Source organism: Ictalurus furcatus, chromosome 11 (genome assembly GCF_023375685.1).
Source record: "Ictalurus furcatus strain D&B chromosome 11, Billie_1.0, whole genome shotgun sequence".
In the NCBI taxonomy this organism is placed as follows: domain Eukaryota; kingdom Metazoa; phylum Chordata; class Actinopteri; order Siluriformes; family Ictaluridae; genus Ictalurus; species Ictalurus furcatus.
The window spans coordinates 19,883,438-19,901,303 of record NC_071265.1 but is presented as its reverse complement, the minus strand read 5'-3'; the positions used below and the strand labels follow the sequence as shown (position 1 = coordinate 19,901,303).

At 39.5% G+C, this 17,866-nt stretch overlaps 1 protein-coding gene across 2 annotated transcripts in view; it reads left to right on the top strand.

The window, feature by feature from the left end:
- The first annotated feature begins 2,829 nt into the window (after positions 1–2,829).
- The window catches only part of gli1 (GLI family zinc finger 1), a 48,959-nt gene continuing 33,922 nt past the window's right edge, over positions 2,830–17,866 (top strand). For both annotated transcript variants that reach the window (XM_053636176.1, XM_053636174.1), the window contains exon 1: positions 2,830–3,296. The gene's annotated coding sequence lies outside the window, so the exon portion shown is untranslated. The remainder of the gene's footprint in view (positions 3,297–17,866) is intronic.

Here is a 17,866-nt window from a genome sequence, read left to right as displayed (position 1 = left end):
AAGACATTTGTCTGAAATGTTGTTTCTATAAGATTGTGTACCTTGCTTAATTTTACTACTGTTACTTTACTTTTATTACATTTACTACTATTTACATGAACACTGAAGCACACTGTAGTTATATACTCAGCAAAAAAAAAGAAATGTCCTTGAACAAAGGGGGGTCAATATCAAAAGGAACAGTCAGTATCTGCTGGTCACCAGCTGCTTTAATACTCCAGTGCATCTCATCCTCATGCTCCAGGTTTGTTAGTTCTTGCTGTGAGATGATACCCCACTCTTCCACCAAGGCAATTGCAAGTTCTCCATCACATCTGTGGAGACACATGGTAACACCTGGTTTGCCACTGCAAGGACAATCAGCTGTCCTCCCTGTAGCACTGTCTTAGGCGTCTTACTTTACAGACATTGGAGTTTATTGCTCTGGCCACATCTGCAGTCCTCACGCCTCCCTGCAGCAGGACTATAGCATGTCCACGCAGGTGAGCAGGAACCCTAGACTTCTTTCTTCTGGTGTTTTACAGAGTCAGTAGAAAGGTCTCTTTAGTGTCCTAAGTTATTGTTACTGTGACTTTAATTGCCTACCGCCTGTAAACTGTTAGTGTTTTAAGGACTGTTCCACAGGTGCATGGGCAATAATTGTTTATGGTTCATTGAACAAGCATGAAAAACATTGTTTAAACCCTTTCCAATAAAGATCTGTAAAGCTGTAAAATATAGTCTCCTGAAAAAGGGACGTTTTGTTTTTTTACTGAGTATATATTCATAACCTACATGTACACATACATAAACACACACACACACACACACACACACACATGCACACACATAATAGACAGTGTATTCACAGATAGCTATTTAACTTGATTTTTAAATCTCAGATCTTCCTGCTGTCCCAAGAGCAGCTGGATGTGGATGCAGTGTTTCCGCTCTCCTCAGCTGCAGCAGGCAGGCCTGCGGTGTGTGAGACTCCACTCCGGATTTTGCACCTCTCCTCTTCTCTCCTCAGCCACACACAGCGTTTCAGCTCAGCCCACACACCTCTGCCTTTAGCATGCATAAATTCATATATAAAAAAAGTTATGACTTGCTTAAAACATTTGATTTCTTCTTCTTCTTCTTCTTCCTCTTCTTCTTCTTATTATTAGGGGGCCAAGCACCAAAGGTATGTAGGCACACTATTGTTATTGTACCTTTTCTCTTCTTTTTCTTCTTCTTCTTCTTCTTCTTCTTCTTCTTCTTCTTCTTCTTCTGGCAAGGGTGTCTATGGCAGACCATAGAACCGTTTAGTTAAAAAGTTGTGAAATTTGGCACACTGTTTGGGGAGGGTCTAAGGAACATTCAGACCAAATTTGGGCCAAGTGCTCAAAACGCTCTAGCACCACCACTGGGACAAATTTGGAAGTATGTTTATAGTCATAAATTTTGAACCATGTTTCCAAAAATTAAAAGCATCCCTGGATTCCCTGGGTCAAGACAAAATGACATGTGCCAAATTTGGTGATGATTGGACAAAATTTGTAGCAGGAGTAGTGAAAAAAAATGTTTTTGACAAAATTCAGGATGGCAGAAAATCTAATTAGACAATTTAATTTGAAGTTAATTTGACCACAGGTCACAGTAGCAACAGACAGGTCACAGCAGTAGTGGAAGCTGCAGCAGCGATGCCACCCTGCTGCCCATTTGTTCATCTAGTCATTTCCTCCTACAGTCAGAAAATTCCACCACTGTCCATGGTCAAAATGTACACATCATGAGTGAAATTACAAATTACTATTGAATCCCGTTGCTTAAAGTTAAGTGCCAGAGTAAGTTTTTCTTTTTTTTTCTTTTTTTTTTTGTTGTTGTTGTTGTTTTTTTGTTTTTTTAGGATAATGTGGGGTTGGCATTTTAGGGGTTAGTTCACGGAAGAGGTGGGTATTTACACTGTAAAACCGTATAGTTCATTTAACTCAAAAAAAATTTGAGTAAACTAATTACCTCAATTTTTTTTAAGTTGCTACATCAATTTCTTTAAGCCAAATACACTTAAATATATCAAAAATTTAACTCAAACTTGTTATATTTAACTGTATTTGGCTTAAAGAAATTGATGTATCAACTTAAAAATTTTGAGGTAATTAGTTTCCTCAAATTTTTTGAGTTAAATGAACTTATCCGGTTTTACAGTCTAGTTGTTTTTCGAAGATACTCTTAATACGTATTTTTCACCTGGAAACATGCATATAATGTAACCATTTAAAAATTATTTAAGGTACATTAAGGGACCAGAATATTTTATTTTATTTTATTTTTTTAGCATAGAAAGAGTTAAAGAGTTAAAAGAGTTCTAAGAAAAAGATACACACTAAAGGTGTGTGTAACCACAAATATTGACCTCCCCAGCAACAAGGAAAAGTACAGATTGCTAAAGATAGTTCTCAGAGTGTAATGTATTGAATACATTTATTTCCTGACACATATTTGCCTTATTGTTTATGTGCTGTGATCATAAGTGGGGGTCATTGCAAATTAGGCTGGATTACTCTGGAAGGAGTTCATGGTTGCAAAATGTTTGAGAACCCTTGGTCTGTTTCTGACTATTATGTGTGTAAGTAGTCTATCAGTAGTAGTAGTAGTACTAATTAAAGAGAAAAGTAGCCGAAATAGCTTCATTAGACGATGCTTGAAACAGGAGAGGAGTAAGTTACAGTTTCAGCAGTCGGGCTTTCCTTCTCTCTCTCTCTCTCTCTCTCTCTCTCTCTTTCCTTGAAGAAAAACAGAAAGTTAACTTCCTGTTTCGGGGTGGTCCTCGGAGGAGGAGGAGGAGGAGGGGGGGGGGCACTCGGAGCTCAGCTCGCATGCTCGCGCTGTCTCGAAAACTTCGGGCTCGCTGGAGCAGGATACCCAAAATGGAGCTCAACTTTACCGCTCACTCCAAACTCCGACTTTAGTGGAAACTTTTTTCTGGATGTGTGTATGTGTGTGTGTGTGTGTGTTTTATTTGTCCCATGTGTGTGAAGTGGAGCAGTGCGTGCTGGAGTGAGGTGAACACTTTAGTTCACGCGCCTGGGCTCTCCATCTGTACGCGTGTGTCCAGCTGGAGAAAAAGAGGGGCTTTATTGGGAATTCTCAAACCCCCGGTGGGACGCGTTCAGCTTTCAGCCTTAGCTCTGCATTTTCCTCGTTTTTTCTAGAGAAAGCAGAGTTGTTGGTTTTTGGGGGGTTTTTTCCCCACCTTGTATATATTTATATTATTTTGCAGGGAAAAGTTTAAGGCCACACAAACTGATGCGGACAGCTCGAGAGTCTGAAAGGTAAGCCTCTGTCTCATTCGAACTATATACATACATACATACATATACATATATACATACAAACATACACATATATACATACATATACATACATACATACATACATACTTACAAACATACACACATACATACATACATATATACATACGTATACGTACATACATATACATACATACACACATACATACATACACACATACATACATACATACATATACATACATACACACATACATACATACATACACACATACATATACATACATACACACATTACAAGTGATTTAATAATTTCTCATCAGATGTAAACATGTCTTTGACACTTATACGAGACCTTAAAAAGGCTAATATGTGGAAAGGCTTGAGTGCTGGACTCAATAAGTGTGCTAGAGTGTTAATCAAGTGGAATGTTTGCGCATTGATTAGCAAACCAAACATGTCTCTGTATGACACACTGTTGAGGAGAATCACTTGACTAGAGATGGGAAACATAAGCTCATAAGCATACATACAAACCCATACAGCTTGTCCCTCAATAGCCTCAGAAGCTTACTGAATGAAAAGAATAGACTTTTACACTCAGTGATGAGTGTTTAGTTGGTGCAGTTGGACACACTCCTCGAGAGTGATTCTTAAGTTGTTGCATATGTATGTATATATATATATATATATATATATATATATATATATATATATATGTTTAATATTTATTTTATTAATATTCCTGCACAATGAGCAAAGCTGAAAGTTTCCGTCAGAGTTTTATATGTCAGCCAGAAGTAAAACGTGTGATGGTGGTCTTCTGGGGTCAACTAAGGCATTCTGCTGCTTTCTACTAGGACGGCTTGTACACATCCTGGTAAAGATATATCCTGACAAACTTCCCGTATTTATGTGCTCTTCAGAACATCGAAATTGTAGCTTACATGAATATATGTCATAACGTCTTAAGACCAAGCACTTTCTGTGGCAGCTTTGTCACTCTTTTGATAGAAGGCCCCCAGGAAGCCTTCTTCTATCGGGAGGTCACAGAATTCCTGTGTGGCTCGAGGGCCGCACCTCCGCAGCTGTTTCTCGTAACCTGAAATACTTTAGGAGCAAATATCTTTTCCAAATGTGCGTCACTGCAGCCAGGACCAGACAACAGGCTCGCCACCTTGGTGATGGATTTAAAAGAATGGCTCTGGGAAAATTCGGATTCGCACACAATTTCAACTTATTTCAACTGTCCATCAGTTAAGGTATACGTATCAATGTATATGTATCTACCAAATAATGGCAACCTATGACCACAAATTAGCATCACACAAACTACACATACAAAACAAATATAGCACACTTTCCTCAAACAAGCGTTGAGTCGTCAGTAATCATAAATAGATGGATTGTTTATGACGCTGCATGACCAAAAAACAAACAAACAAACAACCACTTAATTGTAGTGGTAGCCATTTTGAAACCTGAATGACTTTATCGAATTATACATTTACACCTTTAATATAGCCTTGTTCTGATATTTTGCAATGTACCAATTGTATTACTTACCCATTCACACATCATTTGATATGAAAAGATTTAGGCTTGCAGCTTGCAAGTCCTGCTTGTTATAATCGTATATATATATATATATATATATATATATATATATATATATATATATATATATATATATAGTCATAATCGTCAGTTACTTGTTAGCTGCATTAGCCTCAAAGATTCAGTGCAAATCTATAATAAATTAATCAATAAATAAAGCAGAAGACTGAGCTAACTTTTACATGCTTATCAAACCTTTCTAAATTCTGTGATCTTTCCCTGAAGCATTTATTTGAATGAATTTCTAAAATACACAAACCCAGCACAGTTCTGAATACAACAGCGTGCTGAGACAATGTTAGCGTGACGTGTCAGAAAGTTATCTTTTGCACGCTTCCAGTAAAAAAAAAAAATTGTTTAAAAACTATCAAAACAACTTTTTCCACATCTGCTCCCCTTTTTTCCTTTTCCTGGGTTACTTTGCTTCACATGTCATTTCTCTGAGTCGATATAGAAGGAAAATCTGAAGCGAATTTGAGCTTTTCAGTGTAAACATGAGGGAAAGAGAGCGGCGGAGGAGAGATGTTTTGAAAGAGGGGGGAGATCCGGAGTTGTGAGTGTAAAAGCTTATGTAAGCTTTACTAATCTTCATAATTGCAGTGTAAAGAGCTCAGTCAGGCGTTTACTGTGGTTAGATCCCCTAAACATCTTAAACTCAACAAAAAATTTTCCCATAAATGACTTTGTGTTGTGGTTTGCATAAATTGGGGGTATTTCAGTAGAAACAAGGGGCTGATACAGATTAAGCGCATTTCTTGGTTGGGGTTTTGACTTTCTTGATTATTGTTATTATTGTTGTTGTTATTATTATTGTTGTTGTTGTTATTGTTATATTATTTTGCAGTGCTCAGTCATAACCAATGAAACAGTGCCGAGAATCATCTTTACATGTGTTTGAACCCTCTCCCGTAGGCCAGTGTCCTCTCCATCCTGCCATCATGTCAGTACACTATACTTTGCATTCAGAGCTGTATTATGTACGTATACACTTAGACACGTAGCCTGTAATGTCACTGATGGCAAGATATTGTGCTTGTAAATGAGTGAAGATCTAAAACACACACACACACACACGCACGCAAATCCATACACATTTCTCAGGCAGTGCCCCGCTATAGGTTGACAGGATAGCTGAACTTGCCCTATGAGAGGTGAGAATGACTCAGTAGGGTTTCTTCCTCTCCCCTGTTATTCATTATTAGTGTTTGATGGAGCAGTGTTAGGGCCAAAAGGCTCTCATTAGCAAGCGCCCTCCCACCCATACATCCACACACACACACACACACACACACACACACACAGCTGAACTTCCTTTAGAATCAGCCTACCAGACCCATCTTCAGTTCTTAACAGAGAGGTGTCAAGGGGTTGGTGTATGCGTGTCACCTTTTGCTAACATGGAGGTGGAGACCTCAAGATTAAACTTCACTTGCAATTGAATGTAGTTGTTATGCCATTATCACATGCTTATTATGCTGTAATAGAGCTCTTTAAGCTCGCGTGATGCTGTTTCAGTGCGAATTCAGAATCTCCAGGCATAGTGCACACAGGCTTAAACTGCACTCGAGTTTCGTGGTTTAAGATTGTACTTTTTTTTTGTATGATGTTTTTTTTTTCTTGATCCTTTTTTAAAAATTTTGAATCATTGTGAGAAGATTAGCTGAAAATGCAAAATGCATGTGGGTGGGATACCGCTTACTGCTTCACTGAGGTGTGTGTGTGTGAGTGTGTATGTGTCACAGAGCAGGCAGGCGGCATCAAGTGCTATGTTTTTTTCCACAGCAGATTCCTTTTTCAGGCTGCGCAGCTAGATGCACTCGTCACGTGAGTCTTTCCTTTTGCTTCACCCCTCCGCTCCTCCCTCCGGTGTGGAGACCACCCTCATAGGGAGCATAGCCCCCAATCAGCCCCTTTCACACCCCGTGAACCTGAAACAATCAGAGTTTAATAGCAGCTGTCCATCCGTGCGCCAGCCAGAGAGAGACAGAAACAGACCAGGCAAAAGACTCTAAATGTCCCCCGCTTGCTCTTTCTCAATCTCTCTCTCTCTCTCTCTCTCTCTCTCTCTCTCTCTCTCTCTCTGTGTGTGTATCTTTATCCTCTTACAAACCTTTTGTCTTTCTTCTCTCCTTCATTCTGTGGATAAGGAAAACCTAAGAAAGGACACAGCTGATGCGGTGCATCTTTTATCCTCTTTGCCTACATGAGTATGGATGTATTTTTTACATGCCTCCTTTTCTTTCTTTCTTTCTTTCTTTTTTTCTTTCTTGAATTTTCTTCTCTACCCTATGCACCTGTTTAAAGTTATGCGTACCCCTACGTTGTTCTTGCGTAATAATTACCTCAGGAGTCTTTTTTGTAGCAAAATTGAATTTGGTTTTTCAAAGCTACAGGTGTAGTGAGTATAGAATGCTATCATTATAGTGGAGAACCTCTCAGAACCTTTCAGGTGTATCTCTGAATGTCACTGCAAAGTGTTTTCGTCATTAATTGTTGGGTCAGTGACTCGGGTCTACTCGGTGGAACTTAATGAGTGGAGGAGGGGTTCAGCAGCATTGCTAAGTAGTTGGTTTGACACAAAAGGGCAGAGGCATTAGATGCCTTGGGATGATCACTTTAGACTCACCCTGACAAAAGAAGCGGCCAAAGGACACTGCTAAAATAGTCAGTCCCTCCCGGAGTTTGCGCTCACAGAAGCAAATGCAAAATCAAGCAAACTTCGCAATATTCGGAGGAGGTTGCGATTTTTCAAAATTATCCCAGATTTTCCGCAGATTTGGGCGAAGACGTGTCACGTGACGTCATCGCAATATGCGTTTAGCCAAAGCCCTCATCGATTCCCGTGCGTCTAATATGAGTACAGCTAAACGGTCTCCTTTACGAACACACATCACTGTGAAAGACCGCGCAAAGCAACTTTGCCAGTTCAAGTAGTTTTCCACAAAAAAAGAACAAGAACAACTCATCGCAAATTTTGAAAAAAGCCACCGCAAAGCAAAGCGTTTTTGACCGTAACAATCACAGAAAAAAACTCTGTATGGATTGAACATAACTGATGTGCAGTATTAATAGTCGTATTATTAGTAGCTGTATTAACCGTTGTCTACAGTATACAGAGGAAAATAAGGATAATTTCAAAGTTATTAATTCAGCACTGTTTCCCCCAGCATATAGTTTTTAAATGGTTTCAAAGTTACTAATATGTTCACTATCAACTCCACTTCTCTTCTCTCTGATTGGTTTGTTTGATAGGGAGTGGCTCTGAGACAGGCCATGTGGTAGATATTAGTAATAATACTGTAGTTAATGAGATCCAGGTGCTAGAGCACCTAGCACTTAGCATGATTGTTCAGCTTTTTTCTTCTTAGTGTTGCAGTTTTCCACGAGGCCTGCTGCTGAGTGTAAAATCAGGGAAGAAGTGCTGAAACTTTATCTGAGAGGAGCTGCTTTGATTGCAATGCACCCTGAATTAGGCTTGTGTTGCAGGTCGAAACAGTTGGCTAATTGAGTTAAACTATACAACTGATGAACTAGAGTAGTCCTTTTGACTGGAGAGTTCTTCTAAAATGTAGAAGTGGGGCATTGTTGCCTGGTTGAGAGCTTTTTATGCCACCACCACTAGGTGGTGAAGGCATTATATTTTCGGGTTGTCCAACTGTACTGTACATCCTTCTGTCCGTCTGTCTGTGTGACTGTCCGAGATGATCATTAACGCGAAGAACTAGAGGTTGAGTGTATAGAATTTATATAACATATATTGAGAGTATAGAATTTATCTAACATATATTGAGTGTATAGAATTTATATAAAATATATTCAGTGTATAGAATTTGTATAACATATATTGAGTGTATAGAATTTATCTAACATATATTGAATGTATAGAATTTATATAACATATATAGAGTTTATAGAGTTTATATAACATATATTGAGAGTATAGAATTTATATAACATATATTGAGTGTATAAAATTTGTATAACATATATAGAGTTTATAGAATTTATATAAAATATATTGAGTGTATAGAATTTATATGGAATTATCATTGTAGCCTACAGATGAACTGATTAGATTATGTAATTGATCCAAACTGAATCAAGGTCACAGCCAGGTCAAATGTCTGAAATTGTTTTTCTTCAAAAGCTTCCCTTCTGATGAAGTAGATTTCAAAGGTATTTCAGAAAGACAAATTAGTAACAAGAAGGCCTAGACTTGTTGGTGGTGGAGGCATCCCCATCGAGTTCTACTTGCGTTTAAATACAGCGTGTCCCAAAAGTCTCCATACATAGGGGAAATTAACACTTTTTAGCAAAATGTTTTCCAAAATTTTTCATAGTTTCTTAGTTTATATTTAATTTATTTATTCTTTTAAAGACAAAAGAAGAGTGTATTGAGATCATTCTCATGGCTGGATCGGGAAGCTGTCGCAAGGTTGCGATGGACTTTAACAGGAAACACGGCAAACACGTCACACGTGACACTGTTGCCAAACTTATTCACAAATTCAAAAAGACTGGAAGTGTTGCGGACCGACCGAGAAGTGGACGTCAACGAACATCCACTGACGCGATGCTGGCATACATAGTCCCCTATATATGGAGGCTTTTGGGGCACCCTGTAGACAGGAAGCATACGTCTTTGTGTGTTATTCGCCAATTTCATTTGACCAATGCCTTTTTTTAAAGCTTGTCCTTCTTCTTCTAAGACCCGCCCACTTGTGAAAAATGTGTCAAAGGTAGCGATGTGTTTGCGTACGTGTCGTCTGTGTGAACCTGGACGGCAGACACAGATATATGTTGGTATTTCCCTTTTTTAGACATACAAGCAAAGACATTTGCAGCTACACTGCCGTTTGCTGAAGATGTACTGTATGTAGACAGAAGTAGTAATGAAGGTGATCAGATATCAGGATAAAAGTAAATAAAGCACAGTCACAGCGAAGCTCCTTGCTGTAGCTTTCAATGCACATTCGCAGTGCCTCACTGATTTCACAATCATTTCAAATAGAATTGATAAAAACAAAATGTGAAGCAACGTTATATTTATTAATCAGAAGGCAGAGTGAAACCTTTGTCTGTTTAAAAAAAAAGAACAAGAGTCCATGATCTGTTTATGAGCTCAGCCGAATGATGTGAATTCCCATCCCTAGTCAAAGGTCAAAAGCAAGAGAAAACTTCCAGAAGTAAGAAACGCAGTTGAAAGAAAAAAGAGAGAAAATTACGCAACATCAAATGTTTTATTTCTTTACTGTTTTCCAGAATTTGATGCTTCGGATGTTGCTTGTAGATTCTTGATTCATTCTTCTGGCAGTTTTTCGATGCGTGAAGTCTGTGTATCTTTAAGAGTGACTAACTCACGAGCCACACAGGCTGATGTCTCTCCAGGATTGTCTTTTGTAGCATATGGTGATATCACTTATGAGTGCGTACTGTTCAGTGTGTAGGATGTAACTCTGAGAATTCAACGCCCTCGAGGTTATTGTTAATATGAACAATATCTCAGTTCAAATGTTTCTCGTTACGCTCTCATCGTGCCTCAGACATTTACACAGGAAATAAACAGACACCTCAGACTTTCAGCGAGGCTGAACGCAGAGCTCTGTAGTGATGAGTATATGACAGATATGATGCAGGGGTGTCAGGTCCATACGTCATTTCTATTACACGCTTACGAGAATGCGTTTCATTGGCTCTTTGAATAGTTCTTGGTTCTAGGTTTCTAAAGAGGTTAGACTTCAAACTTTTTTTTTCTGAAAGGGAAACCCTTTTACATTTTAAGGCTTTTGCACACCAATATGGGAAAACAAAAACAACCCACAAGGATTCAGTGCGCACAGTTTGTTTGCAGTACAGTCCCGATAGCAGAAATGAACGCAGAATCAAGGAAACTCGGAGGAGCTTGCAACTTTTCAAAATGACCACGGATTTTCCACAGATTCGGGCCAAGACGTGTCGTGGGACGTCATCACAACGCACATTCAGCCAAAGCGACCATTTGATTCATGTGCGTTGAACATGATTACAGCTAAAAGGTCTGATTTACTAACAAACAAAACGGCGAAAACAATTTAATGCAATTGTACATTTTCCGCCAACAATTCTGCAAAAAAGCCGCAGCAACATCGAGCGTTTTTGGCCGCAGCCGTCACGTGTGTTTCTTTAGGATTTACTCATTTTTCATCAATCGATTGGGCAGCCTGTTTACTATGGCCTCCAGGTGTAACAAGGTAAGTAAGAGGTCTGAGGACTTAGTAGGGTGTGTGTTGTGTGTGTGTGTGTGTGTGTGTGTGTGTGCACGTAAAAAACTGTAGTTATAGAGCAGCACCAGATCAACAGACAAACATCAAACACAGAATAACACATGCCAGAAATTATTGATACACACAAGGACTCTCTCTCTCTCTCTGTCTCTCTCTGTCTCTCTCTCTCTCTGTCTCTCTCCCTCTGTCTCACTCTTTCTCTCTCTGTCTCTCTCTCTCTCTGTCTCTCTCTCTCTCTGTCTCTCTCTTTCTCCATGTGTTTTTGTGTGCTTAATACAGTGTGTGTGTGTGTGTGTGTGATGACTCACTGATGTCCACCTCTTCGAGAAAAGAGGGGGAGTGCTGTTTATTATTCGCCCCGGTTGCCACGGAGACTGCAGATTCTTTCGCTGTCATCAGTATAATTATACACCTCTAATGTTTCTGTTCTTCTCATTTGGATTTTCAGCATTTGACAAATTAGACACAACACAGAAAACCACTCAATTAGCTGATCTCTTTGAAACGGTGCAAGGATTTAAAAGTGTTTACCAGCAGGTTAGGTTTTGGAGGCCGAACAAGAAAGGATATCGAGCTCTAGTGCTGAAATATTGCAGTGAACAAAACTAAATGAAATAAATGCACGAGCGAGGCTTTGCGCCTTCAATAATTTACTCAGAAATCATTTACTCAACCAACTGGTGTTCTGACTTGTTCTCTTGCATGCATACATTCGCAACACTTTGGATAGCAGCACACACACACACACACACACACACACACACACACACACACGTCAGTACACACAAATATTCACACAGCGCATTCAATAACAAACCCAGTTACAGATCAGCAAAATAATATTATTCACAACGTCTGAGAAAGGGTTTTGTTTCGTAACCCACTGGTGAGAGGGGAAGGATATCGAGCAAGACAAGAAGGAGGAGTTAGGATTAGAAAAAATGAGAGAGAGCGAGAGAGAGAGCTGTAGATTAAATCCACTGTGAGTCAGGCTCTCAGATTTATGCCCATGGGCTGCTGCTGCTTCTTGGGTGGGCTGCAGCAACAGTCTGAGCAAATCACTGAAAGCAAGCGGGACAGTGAAAACTCTGTGAAACACATTTCAGTCCACACTTTCTTTCTTTCTTTCTTCATATACAAAATGCGATCCCTTCTTTTCTTATTATCTTACACTCATCGTCAAATCTGTGACATTCATTTTTCACAGTTTCTGCATTTCTTCTGCATTGGGTCTTCCACCTTGATGTTTATAGTGCATACACAACATGAGGGTGTTGATTTCAAGGTGAACTCGCAGAGGAATGTCTAGATCACGACTTCACTCTGTCAGTAAATGTCACGTGTCAGACCATAATGCCACACCTTAGTCTCAGAAAAGATGATGTTCATGCATCCTTCCATGCATTGAATAGTACCAAATTGTTTCATTGGGCCGTTGAGCCCAGTTCAGCTGTTTTACCACCACTGTTCAAAGTTGTGTAAATGCTGGAATAAGACGTTATATTTATATATGATTACATTTAGCAGGAGTACAGACGTTTTGAGAAGACCGTGCCTGTCTTGGGGGAATGTTAGCGCTGGAGTAATGCTCGTTTTCCAGCCCGAGCTTCAGATCTGATAAGGCTCGCTCTGCTATGAGTGCTTTCGTGCCATCCCACTCTGTTTGTTTTATATGAGAGACGCGGGGGGGGCGGGGGGGGGGGGTCACAGCCCGCATCTTTCCTTCTCCTCGATTCGGTCTGTAAATAAGATGCAGGATGTGCTGTCCTAGTGATATTGTGCCTGTAGGAGCAACTGAGAGCAGATTTAAAGTAAAAAAAAACAAAAACCCCGATATATATCATGTTAGAAACTGATATAAATATACTGAATAACCCCTTCTATGTTAACTTTTTATTATTTAATGATCTAAAGTTATTAGAACAACACTGCATTCATTTTCATTCTGGTCTTAACTGTGTTAGAATATTAGGTGAACGTGTCTACAAGTGTACGATGTAAAGATACTAGTAATGTCGATTAAAGTATAACTGGTCATGTTATAAGTAAGGAATGGGCGATATGATAAAAAAAAATGCCATACTGGCAGATGTTTCTACAATGCACGGTAAAATAAAGATAATATAAAGATTTGTAGTGTTGTGTTTACAAAAGAAAAAAGGAGTTAAAAAAAGGAGTTAAAAAAAAGTTCAGTGATTTTATCATCTACAAAAATAAATTATAAAACCCTGTAAATGAAGGAATTATTATTTTTTTTATATTACCCGGCGCAATATTTTGAACATTTTATGATTCAGTACATAATGCTAACATCTAAATCGCTGCGCTGATCAGAATTTATAATTGTTGTTACAAATACTGACGATACTCTGCTCACGTGTTATCTCAAAAAACATAACATCTTGGCACGGTGGCTTAGTGATTAGCATGTCTGCCTCGCACCTCCGGGTTGGGGGTTCGAATCCCGCCTCCGCCCTATGTGCGTGGAGTTTGCATGTTCTCCCCGTGCTTTGGGGGTTTCCTCCGGGTACTCCAGTTTCCTCCCCCAGTCCAAAGACATGCTCTGTAGGCTGATTGGCATGTCCAAATTGTCCATAGTGTGTGAATGTGTGTGTGATTGTGCCCTGCGATGGGTTGGCACCTCATCCAGGGTGTCCCCCGCCTAGTGCCCTGGGTCCCCTCGGATAGGCTCCAGCCTCCCTGTGACTGTGTAGGATAAGCGGTACAGAAAATGGATTTGATGGAAGGATGTTTCATGTCTTGATATTGCTAAGCTCTGATTATTAGATGGATTAACGTGAGCAAGTTTCTCTGTGTGCACGGCCAGTTTTTTTAAAAATAAATGAAGCACAGCAGAGATTGTTTCCTTCCTAATATAGCTCATATTTAGTCTCTTTCCCATGAAAGAGTGTCCTCTATACTGTCTCTGCTCTAAGCCCCATGTCTGCTAATATGTGAGGGTTTCATAGTAATAGTCATAACTGTAAGCCATTAAAGCTATTATTTACTGGCGTGTGTGTGTGTGTATGTGTGTGTGTGTGTGTGTGTGTGTGTGTGTGTGACTCGTTCATTCTATAATAATTGCGTTCATCCTTGTGTGTGTCCTTCATCCAGTCTGAGTTACAGTGTTGTCAAGTTCAGATGCTGTGAAAAGGGCCCACAGAGACCTGCACTTCCACTTAATCTGATCCGATAGACGTTTGTTCTTTTAGGTCTTGGGGAAAAAAAAAAAATAGGAGCACAAACTATGATTGATAGGCAACAACTAGTCATTGCGAATCCTACCTCAAGTGATCCAAATGCTTTAATAGTAACAAGACCAAAACAGTACACATTTTACTTTGCAGTAGATACACTGGCCTATTCTGCTCTACTTTGTGTGGTGGAGAATTTATTCTGGATCTTTCTGCTTCAGCCCTGCTCCCAGTTGTTTTGGAATACACACACACACACACGCACACTTTTGATACCATCTCCTTCCGCCCTCATTCTTTAAGGCAAAGCAAACCGGTGTGGTGCTTGCTGCTGCTGTTTTCTCACCAGTGTGTGTGTGTGTGTGTGTGTGTGTGTGTGTGTGTGTGTGTGTGTGTGTGTGTGTGTGTGTGACCACGTCACAAAGCTACTGGTTAAACGAGAAGCTTCCTTTTTAGTACAAGGGTGATAAATATCACCAGTCAATTGACATCCCAGTGTGGAGAAAGTAAAAGTTTTGGTCCCCCTGACCTGTTTCTATAGGGAAGAATCGACTCTGATTAAACATAGGAATGAATGTCAAGATAAAAATGATCCATGTTCACTCATGGTACATTCATTCAGTTTATGAATTTAAGGATGTGGAAACTAATCCCACATTGGTGAACACACATGATTGAAATGGTGGTTTTATTTGATTTTATTTGTTTTGGGTTTTTTTGTTTACAGTTTCACCATAAGGATTATAGTTTTGGGTGGCATGAGAATGGTCCGACATCAGCACAAGATGGAGCAGTTTGCAAGGCAGTGAAATTTTTATAACTGTTTGGCAAGCAAAAAGAAGCTCCAAATCACGCTGATGTGGTGTACTTCACGTACTTGACATAACCTTTATGGATATAGACAGTACAATGACAGAATGCAAGGACCTGTAATATACACAGGATCTCAGGATTCCTGACCCCTGATGATGTTGTCTCACTATAAATCAAACTATGATGATCCATTTACGATATTGCTATCATTAAGGCCTGTTTCTGCTTGTTCGCCTTGTGTTTCTGGGATAAAAACAGGAACGTCCTAGGCTTATAATCTGTAATCATTTTGGTCACACCCTGAAGTGACTGAAGTGCTGTAAACGTATATGAAGGTAGATGGTTAGGTCAGCAACGTCTCCATGTTGATGACAAATGTTGCATGCTTGGCACGCTGCCACAGCTGTTGTTGTTTCAGGGTCTAAGCTCTCTTCCTTTATGCAACTCCTCAAACATCCCCCTTTTTCCTCTGCCCATCCTTTAGTGTTCTCCCACCCTCTTCTCCAATTGCCCCATTTACCCCCCATTCTAAAACGTTCTGTCAGCAAAGTTCACGGGAGCCAAGTCCACCTGCCATCAGGGGGTTGGAGGTGTGGGTATGAGAGAGAAAGAGAGACCGAAAGGGAGAGCGAGTGTGACTGTGAGAGAGGTACGAGCTCAGGGAAGGATTGTGGTACATCTTCAGCGGCCTCACAGCACGAGAATAAAAGGGCAGAAGAAAAATAGCAGAGGTGGATCTATACTAGTCGTTTGATCTCACAGTCTGTGCGCGACTGGTTTTGTGTGGAGGATTGAAGGCCCATGCTGAGACTAGCCCGCTGACTCAAAGGAACATCACTACAGGCAAGTCCCGTGAATGAATGTGAACTTCATCAATGTTCTATTCACCATGTGATAGCTGTGTAATGAGATTCATAGATATAGGTGCTGGCCAAAGTCTGTTTGATTGAACTTTTTCGAGAATACTTTGGGAGTTAAGGATCCAGATGATTAAGAGATCTGAAGCCTGACGTGATTTAGTCTAGAAATGCAAGTTTAAATGCAGCTTACTTTGGGAAATCTGACCCGAGTGCGCGAGATAGCACTGTATACGCTGAGTATAAACCCATTGTCCTGGTAAAAGTCTTTCCCAGGTGGAGAGAGACACAGGACAGTGGGTCCACACCTGATTAAATAGTGAGCTTAGGGGTTTGTGGCTCATCCCACAGCTACACATTCACATACATATACACACACAGAGACAGCATTTTTTTCCCCTCTCACCTTTACTCAGGTGGTGTAAACAAGCATGTGTGGGAGCTAGCTGTTTCTCTCAAATTAATTATCATTTAACTTGTGTTAAACGTTATGTCATACCAAAATGCATTATATATCATCGTCCTAGCTACGAGAGAATAACTATTGATTGAGTGATACTTTTCGGCTCTACTACACGTTTTAGTGATCTGTGTCATGACAGCTTTCTTTCTTTTTTTGCAGTCACTGACAGTTGACACTGTTATTGACACTGTTAGTATTAGGTGATGAGTGTAACTGTATATTTTAAGCGACCTCTGAACATTTTTAAAGCATTAATAATAAGTACAATAATAAGTTCTTTAAAATGTTTAATGTCCAAGAAACTAAAAAAAATAAAATGGCAGAGGAACATGTGTACACATTTGCCCTAATTAAATAATGCCAGTATCTATAAAAGTGCAATTTGAAAATGTCCCAATGTCCAGTGTTACTAATCCCACACAGCTAGGCAAGTTGACTGCTAGTAAACTAGCGCACAGGTAGGCATGAGTGTGATTTTAGGATCATGAGTTGCAATTTGCAGTGCCATGTTCTCAGTGATTTATTTAATGCTAGTCAAACCTGTTAAATTACACCATAATGCCAAAGAATTTTCTAGAACTTACATTAGATGACAGACACTGCTTAAAATATCAACGGGGCAGCGTGGTACACTAAACATGGAGGCATGACGGTATAATGTAAGTACTGCCCCTCAGTAAATTGTTACTGGAGCCACAGACCACACATTATTTAGACCGTTTATTTGGGAGAACTATAAAAACTTTAACAACTATTTCAGATCCGCATTTAAAATGTCATCTTGTCAATCTGTTTCTGGTATTTGCGTCTCTCCCCATTCAAGTAGTTAGGAGCCTGGTCTTGAGTGACTGAAAATGACTACATAGGAGCATTACCAAGATGGCCGCCGAGTGGATAGACTTTACCACAAGGTCTTTGGTTAGCTGGCTAGTTTAGCATGTGGGTTCTGTGGCTAAGCAAGCTACCTAATAATTTCCATATTGGGCGCGATGTTCAAAGCATGCATGCGTGACATCACAAAGTCATGAGCTCATATGTCATACTCCTTGAATCTTTTTTTTTTTTTTACAGAAATACACTCCTGGGCAAAAAAATTGGGTTAGCGCAAAATAGTCTTAAAAACAAATCAGTGTTCAGGAAATTAGCAAGAATTAAACAAATAAGATAAAGTAACTTAGTATGAGATAGCTTTTCCTTTTGATTTCTTTAAATGTTTAAGCTTTGTGGGTAAACTTGCGGATTTTATTATTATTATTATTATTACTTTTAATTTTTTTTAATACTTTTTTATTACTTTTATTTTTACTTTATTTTAATTTTGTTCACCCAGGCACCCATGTGTTAGTTTGACTTTTACATCAAACATTTGAATCATTATCATGAT